The sequence below is a fragment of the Triticum aestivum genome, chromosome 7B (assembly GCF_018294505.1).
Source record: "Triticum aestivum cultivar Chinese Spring chromosome 7B, IWGSC CS RefSeq v2.1, whole genome shotgun sequence".
NCBI classification, from domain to species: domain Eukaryota; kingdom Viridiplantae; phylum Streptophyta; class Magnoliopsida; order Poales; family Poaceae; genus Triticum; species Triticum aestivum.
Window position 1 is genome coordinate 447,162,578 of NC_057813.1, and position 5,353 is coordinate 447,167,930.

Genomic DNA, 5,353 nt, shown 5'->3' on the forward strand with positions numbered 1-5,353 from the left:
CTCTCGAAGGAGATAGACTTCGGGCCCGAGTGAGGGCTTTCCATTATAACTTGAACAGCGATGCCGGCGCGTGGTCCGATTCTCCAGAGAGATGCCACTCCTTATCCTAGGGGAACGCCAACACGGGTCTTCTATGAGTCCAGGTTTAAGAGTCATGCGCCTTGGAGCCTACTGAGAGGGACAAGTGAACCTGCGGAGGGGCGTCAAGCTCAGCACATAACGATCCTGAAGAAGACTTCAGTCGGGTGTTTAATGTTGCCGAGTGCATGGGTCCCCGTGGAGGGTGATCAGTTGGTTTGATATGCGTCCTTTAGGAAAGGGATTCCGGGTGCTCAATCGGATTGATTTGCCCCGAAAATCACAGCATTTGAATTTGTGTGTGAGCGCACAGAAGCGGTAACGTTGTGCGTTAGTGCGAAAGTGGGCGCGTTGCTCCACGATTTTTGCCCACGATATCCGTCACGTGTCGCACTTGCTCTGCGCGCAGCTCTGTCTCACAAGCCATTGATCCAGAGATCTGCGGCGGGAGATCCGGCTCGCGATTCGCCCCACGATATAAAAGATATAAGTGAAGCACATAGAGTATTCTAATAAATCATTATTCATGTGTGTCTCTCACAAAAGATGTGTACATAAAGGATGATTGTGGTAAACTAAAAGGCAAAGACTCAAATCATACAACACGCTCCAAGCAAAACACATATCATGTGGTGAATAAAAATATAGCTTCAAGTAAAGTTACCGATGGACGAAGATGAAAGAGGGGATGCCTTCCGGGGCATCCCCAAGCTTAGGATTTTAGTTGTCCTTGAATTTTACCTTGGGGTGCCTTAGGCATCCCCAAGCTTAAGCTCTTGCCACTCCTTATTCCAAAATCCATCAAATCTTTACCAGAACTTGAAAACTTCACAACACAAAACTTCAACAGAAAATCTCATGAGCTCCGTTAGTATAAGAAAATAAACCACCAATTTAAGGTACTTTATTGAACTCATTCTTTATTTATATCGGTGTTAAACCTATCGTATTCCAACTTATCTATGGTTCATACCCCCCGATACTACTCACAGATTCATCAAAATAAGCAAACAACACACGAAAAACAGAATCTATCAAAAACAGAACAGTCTATAGCAATCTGTAACTTTCGAATACTTTTGTAACTCCAAAAATTCTAAAAAAAATTGGTGGACGTGAGTAATTTGTCTATTAATCTTATGCAAAAATAATCAACCTAAAATTACTCTTCTGTAAAAAATGACAGCTATTCTAGTGAGCGCAAAAGTTTCTGTTTTTTACAGCAAGATCGCAAAGACTTCACCCAAGTCTTCCCAAAGGTTCTACTTGGCACAAACACTAATTCAAACTTAAAACCACATCTAACTATAGGCTAGATGAATTATTTATTACTAGCAAAAGGGCCCGTGCATTGCACCGGGTACAAAATAAATAAACATATTCTTAGACAGATGAAAAATACCACTCAAACTTTGCAAATAATCAGACAACTATAGTAGAACAGCGTTGTTGAAACAATTTTGGTTCAAAAAGATTTTTCAAACAATTAATATTTTCTGTTTGTAAATCCCATAACCTTCTCAAGAAACCGAATAAGTAAAAATGTGTCGCTTGTATATGCTCTATTTGACGTTCCAAGTTGCATGGCCTCTGTACCGTTGGTTATTTGGCACATGGAAAGTTTAAATAATTTCTGTGGTCGAAGTACAGTAGTGGTCAGAAGTACTGGGATAAGATTTCTCACAAAATCGATAAATGATTTCAGTTTAAATAGTTCAAAAAGAAATGCAATTAGATATCATCATTGCATGCCAAACATACACATACATTGCAATAGAAACAAAATTGTGCTCAATAACCTGAAATTTTCAGTATAACATCTGGTCTCACCCTGATTTTGGTTGTATACCATTAGAAATACGATGGGTTTCACCCCAACGGTAGCGCCCTTTTTCCATTATTCAACAATTATTTCAAAAGAAAAGATGAACACACCACTAACTTCTCAATGTGCATCATGACTCAGTAAAGCTTGCAATGCATGAACATACTTCCTCCTCCCTTTTATGTAGCACACATGGCCGTGTGTTACACCGGGAGAAATAAATTGGCGTTGTCACTTATTTTACAAACCCACTTTGCGTGCCACTGCGCGTTGTTTCTTCTATCCAACTTTGACACTGCACGCTATTTCTTCTATTCAATTTTGACAAACGTCACAGCTAGAAACAATCTGAAAGTAATGTTTTTGTCTCCATGGCTACAACAATTTGACTAAAAAGAAAAAGAAAAATAGCTACATTCAAGAACTAAGGGAAAGCTTTGTCAAACTTGCAAACCTTGTGTTACCTTTCTTACTTTTAGCAAGTTAATATTACTTGTCTGAGGTGTAGATGATATCTGAAAAGCTCTCGGAGAAAGATGAAAAAAATGTTAACTATGCCGAGTTAAATATATATAATACAAAACCTATGCAAGGATCCACTTTTCTATACATCAACTTACAGAGGATTTATTTGTTTATTCAGCTAAACTTGGAAAGTCACATATTTACAAGCTGCATCTTGTTCTCCTCCAAAAGAAAAGAAAATAAACAAGAAAATACAAAATCTTAAATCCCGAGAACTCAGTCATGAAATCATTGGAAGCAATGTGATTCACAAGAGAGATTTTGGGCTCACCTTGCTACAATTCATGCAATAGTGACTGTTAGAGAATCAAGGGCTATTATACCTCAAGACAATGTATTCTGTAGTTGCCAAGCTTAACGTCAATTCAGGGAGTTCAATTCCAAACAGGTTAACCAGCCTATGGATACTGTGGAAATCCTCCCCCTACAATGGTTTGAGTATTCAGGTTCACATATTTATGGACTACTTGTGAGTAAAATAAATTTTGAAGCTGATATAGTATCATCACAACATGAATAACAACATCTCGGTGTGGAATTGCACTTAAAACTTGATGCGTTTATAAGTAGTTTTGGAAGCAAAATAATCTTTGGTCGTACAGGAGATCCTAGAGGATGGTTCTCCAACTCTTTGCTTTCTGAAGTTTTGGAGGTTGTTGATGCATGTGTAGAAGTCAATGTGCCACTTCAGTTGTGCTTCAACAACACAACCACCACATTAAATCAGACATCATTTACATCTAGAACCGAATGTGCCGGTTTCAGTCTTGCAAGAATATGACACATTATCAAGGGTCCGATGATTAGAGGCATTCCCTTCACAAGGCAAAATGCGCGTGTGTCTACAGAGGAATGACATTGGCAGCAAGCTAACATCATCTATAATGTGGGTCGGCTGTGTAGACGCTCAGAGATAGAGAAAATAAATACCATAAAATTTAAAACCATCTAAGCGTCCTCTATTTCACCACTTGGTGCTAAGTATGGGTGCTAATTATAGATTGAAAACAAGTTCAGTATTTTACCTCATGCGGAGGAATATACCCAAGCGCTTGATGTATCTTTTGTTGTCGATGCCACATATTCACTGTGAAACTAATCATACCACCTTATGCTATCATCTAGCACTAAGATGGTCTAAGAGGAAGTGCTTCTCACCACGGTAACCTCAACGACGCTGGCCTGCTCGAAGATAGCATCAGGGTCAAAAAACACATCGACTTGTTGTGGTCTGTATGCATCGACCAAATAATATTCTGATGCTAAGTACATCGACTCTTCGTTGACATTAGTATACATCGACTTGTTGTGGTCTATGTGTTCCAATGATATTCTTAAATTCCATTGCGCTGAGGACACATGACTTTAAAAAAATTGAATACTAACAAATGCAGGTCGCCTGTGCAGACGCTTAAAGATTAAGAAAATAGATGCAATGTTATAAATTGAAAATCATCTAACTGCCCTCTCTGTCAATACTTGATGCAAAGTAGGGCGCTAATTACAGACTGCAAATACCTTCAGTACTCTACCTGCGCTTGATGCATCCATCTATGAGGCTCAACTGCCGATCGACTGGGAAACAAATCCTAGCACCTTTTGCTACCATCCAGCATTGAAGATGGTCAACAAATCCCAGTACCTTTTGCTAGAACCCAACATTGAAGATGGTCTAAGAGGAAGAGTTGCTCACTCGTCAACCTTGACGATGCTGACCTGATCGGAGAGCTGCAAGGCGCTTGTTGTTGACGTCGTAGGGAAGGTCGCACACGTACACCATGGCCTCCTCCGACGGCTCCACGTACTCCCAGACCTCCTCCACACTACCGAGACCTCCTACTCCACCTCAACCGCCGGATCCTCCTGGGCAATGGAATCCAGGGCCTCATCCTGGACTACAAAGGGAGGGGATCTGGGTCTAGGGATCTGCCTTCCAGTTGGGATGTGGGGCCCTTTGGCACCGACGTCATCGTCTGGAGGAATACCTGCAACTGGGGCAGGGGCGGATGTGTGGAGAGGCTACCCATGCTGAAAGAAGATGCGTGGGGATTGAGATCGAGCACGGGAGAGGAGGAACAGGAGTCGTCGATCTTGAGAAGAGGAGGAGACGTGGTTGTGCGTATTTTTTTACAGCAGGCAGAGGCCCGAGCCCGATATAAAGCATGAATTGTTTTTCACTTATTCATGGATTGCGGGTTGATTACCCTAAAGTGGAGGCTGGTTTCTGCACAAACGTCATGACGGTGAACCCGACAGACTCACCCCGTGCTTTATTATTAGGGAAAAGACTAAACAGGAGCAAAAAGTAAAGAACAAGAATAAAATTGGGTTGCCTCCCAACTAGCGCTATTGTTTCACACCCCTAGCTAGGCATTGATAATTTCAATGATGCTCACATGAAAAACAAGAATTGAATCACAAAGAGAGCATCATGAAACACGTAACAAACACATCTAAGTCTAACATACTTCCTATGCATAGGCATCTTATAGGCAAACAAATTATCATAGCAAGCAAAAACTAGCATATGCAAGAAAGAAGAAAGAGACGATAGCAATCTCAACATAACGAGAGGTAATTTAGTAACATGAAAATTTCTACAACCATATTTTCCTCTCTCATAATAATTACATGTGGGATCATAAGCAAATTCAACAAATTACCTATCACATAAAATGTTTTCAACACAATCCACATGCATGTGAAGTTCACACTCTTCCAAAATAGTTGGATTAACATTAACTAAAGTCATGACCTCTCGAAACCCACTTTTAACAAAAACTTCATAAGATTGAACATTCTCCAAATATGTGGGATCTAAAGTTGACACTCTTCCAAACCCACTTTCAATAATATTGCGAACACTATTATCAATCTCAGATTCATCATGGGGCTTAAATATATTTTCAAGATCAAAAGAAAGAA

General features: G+C 40.3%; 1 long non-coding RNA gene across 1 annotated transcript; it reads right to left on the reverse strand.

The window, feature by feature from the left end:
* Positions 1-1,804: 1,804 nt before the first annotated feature.
* On the reverse strand, positions 1,805-4,536 carry LOC123159575 (uncharacterized). Its single transcript, XR_006479788.1, has 2 exons — positions 3,947-4,536; positions 1,805-3,610 (listed from the first exon to the last, which is right to left on the reverse strand). It is a non-coding gene; the product is annotated as an uncharacterized lncRNA (long non-coding RNA).
* Between the last annotated feature and the right edge of the window lie 817 nt (positions 4,537-5,353).